The sequence below is a fragment of the Crocodylus porosus genome, unplaced genomic scaffold, assembly GCF_001723895.1.
Source record: "Crocodylus porosus isolate Cpor-Errol unplaced genomic scaffold, CroPor_comp1, whole genome shotgun sequence".
Classification (NCBI taxonomy): domain Eukaryota; kingdom Metazoa; phylum Chordata; order Crocodylia; family Crocodylidae; genus Crocodylus; species Crocodylus porosus.
This window is the reverse complement of record NW_017728948.1, coordinates 33728070-33731442: the sequence shown is the minus strand read 5'-3', so window position 1 is coordinate 33731442 and position 3373 is coordinate 33728070.

Below are 3373 nucleotides of genomic sequence, written 5' to 3'. Positions count from 1 at the left end.
GCCTGGCGGGGGTGCGGGGCGCGGGGCTGTTCCCTGCCTTCCCGGTGCCAGCTCTCAGCCCGGGAGCGGCGCGGGTGCGTGCGTGGGACGCGGCCGCCTCCCCCTGCCCTGCAGGGCAAAGCTCCGCGCCCGGGCGGCCGCCCTGCCTCGGCCACGCGCGTCCCGCCGCCCGCACCGCGAGCGAGGGGGAACTTCGTTGCGTTTCCCAAGCGCTGCGCCTCAGCCGGGCACGGAAACCCCCCTCGCTCCCCCCTCCCGCTGCGGCGGTGCTGGGTCCCCGCGTCCGCCGCACGCGGCACGGCTGCTCTGTGCTGCTGGAGCTGGAGTCTCGCAACTCTTTGCCATTTAAAAAAAAAGGCTCGATCGGATTTAAAAGGCAGACAATCACGTGAAGACTCCTTTGAAACCAAAAAAAAAAAATGGTGGGGGGGAGCTAGGAAGAATGCAGGCAAAATCAGGTCCAAACCAGTTTCTTTAGATAAAGTTAGTTTCACTATAGTGAGGCATATTTCCATAAGAAGACAGCATTGTTAAACGGCAGGTGTTTTTATGCCCCCCCCCCCTTTCCTTTTAAAGAGCAAGGCCGAATTGCAATGAGAACTAGGAAGAATTACTGACAAATCTATAGCTGATTTCTTCCAGAGACCTATACTGTATTATATCCGAAGGGGAAGCCGAGAAGGTAATTTGGGATGCTGAGGTTCTATTTTTAGCAGGGCTATATACACTCCAGGATATAGTACACACAGTTGAATTAAATATGCATGATTAGGAAGGGAGCTTACAAGCAGAAGATGTAATCGTTATATAGCATTGTAACAAGAAAGGATGGGCTTGCCAGAATTTCCAGGAGATAGAACAAGAAGAATTGAAGAAGCATCTCCTTTCTTGCATCTGCTATTCTTTTTCCTTTGTCATCTTATGATTCTCAGGTTAGCATTTATAACAATCAGGTTCTTCAAATGGGAATTACCCAGAGGTGCTACTGCTGATATGCAATCAGAAAACTAATATGGTATTGCTGAAAATAATTTTTTTCTTAGTTTTAACACTTTAAAGGTAGGCTTGGCCCAAATTTGACAGCCAGCTTTTATTTTTTTTGATCTGAATTGCAGCCAAGATCAGATTGCTCCCTAAACATAGCAACATTGCTCAAATCTAATTTGGTTTGTTTACTCTACTGCAATTTTAAAAAAAGCCTCAAAGTTTTTAAAACACTACAAAGGAAGGGATGTCTTGACTCTGCTAGAAAAAAAGCTTTTTATCCCTAGATCAATATGATGCACTTTCAATATCTAGTACAATGTAAAAGGATCCCTTGTACAATATTGATAGCAGTTCAACTGGAGCTCACTAAGATCCCCACCTGGCATCACTAGACAGGTTTTAATAAAACTAAAAGTAATCAAAATAACACCTAATAGTATCACCGCCAAAGTGAAGGAGAATCAAGTACATTTTTCTAAAAGCATAATTTAATACCTTGCCACTCTGAAATTCAGGCGCAGAATAGTTACTTTCTGACTAAAAAGTGTTAAGTTAGTTCTGTTTTTTACATTTTTGACAATCTGTTTCAGCCTGTTATTCAGCCCCAGATATAAAGGAGTGATTTGTTGGTAATGTTCTTAGACAGAATTTTAATATTGCATATATAACTGTGTGACCTATCCCGGAGATGCCACATCTGGAAGATGGTAGTGTTAAGTGATATTGTAGCAATGATAGTCCAGAAATTATGCAAGATGTAAGGAGTCCTTAGGGTGATATCTTTTATTGGCCCAACAGCACGGTTTGGATAAAGTTAAACAAGACTTTGACTGCAGGACATTTGAAAGCTTGTCTAACTTTATCCCAACTGTGTAGTTGGTCCACCCAAAAATCTTTGTACCTGAAGAACGTATGGGGAAGTCCATTTTGAATCCAGTTCCAAGGCACTGTCTTAAAATGAAGTACTTGTTATGTTTTGCATACCATTTCCTTGCACTAAAAATAACTACTGTACTGAAGTTTTATTCTTTTAATTTTTATGAAGAGCATTTATAATGTTTAGGCAGAGTTGCGGATTGACAACCCCTGAAACTGAAATCGTCCATTTACAGAAGAGGTCAAACCTGGGCAATGGCTGTACAAGCTTTTACACATTAGTCTGCCAGTGTGCTTAGACACAAAGTGGAGAAACAGTAGTTTTTACATTGGTTCTCATAAAGGAGGTCAAAGAGTGACTGCCAACAAGGCTGCCCGTGCTGGTGGTGGCTTTTGTGCGTACTTGTCCTGCCCTCCCTTCCTGAAATTCTCTTTTAATTTCTCTTAAAAACAAACAAAAAACCCCCATTATTTCTTATTAAATATAGTGACATTGTTCAAGTCTAACTTGTTTTGTTTACTTCACTGAAATAAGAAAAAAAATCCAAACTCTCACTCCATAAGGAAGAATGGTTTGATTCGATTGGGGAAAAATAATTCTTGTTTAGGAGTCATGGAGAAAATTACCACCCCTTCCACTTGCCAATTCCTCTTCCTTCCCTACCACAAACCTGTTTCCTCCCTACTCCCCCCCACCCCAAGAGCTTAACAATATTCTTGCCCATAAATTGTTTTGGCTGCTAATCTGTTCACTTTTGGTGTGCTGTTTAGCTGTCCTTCTGTACTCCAGAAGGGGCTGCACTGCAGTGGTGTTCAGTCTGTGTGGTGTTTGTTTGGAATGAAAAGTATGCTACGGGCATAAACCTGAACTTTCATTTTACCTGGACTGTGAGAAAAGCTCTATAGTACAAATGTAAGGCTAGATGTGATGTGATATGTAAGCTATCTGATCTCTGCAGGCATTTTTGAGCTTTCCCCTTGGAACTCAAAGCTGTATGTCCTTCCCTTCTGTATTTCTCTGTTTCATACATGTCAGTACTTTTTATAAATACGTCCACTGAAAGGAGTTGGTGCCTATAGGTAAGTAGCTGAAAGCTTGAGCAGAGTGCTGGTTTTGTGGCTTGGCTCGGTGTCTGAATATGAAATAGCCAAGGAAGAATCAAACCAGAAAAATATTGACAAAATGCTTTCTTTGGTGTTAGACTGAATTTAATACGTTGCTTTATATGCATTTTCTTCCTCTTACGTTTAGAGTACCTCCAGTGGGCCCGGCTTATTTTGGTCCATAGTCAAATCAGACTGTTGATTTGTTAGTCTTTCGTAATTTCTAGCTTTCTTTATTTGATCACCAAGCCTCAGATTTTCTGTACTGAAAAAAAATGCTGTTTTACGTGAACGTACTTATATGCGCTATGTTACATGTGTATGAGAGAGAATCAAGTATAGTTCTGAGACATACATGGAAGTTTTCATATGTTGGCAAAGCGATGTATCTTTATTTATTTATTTG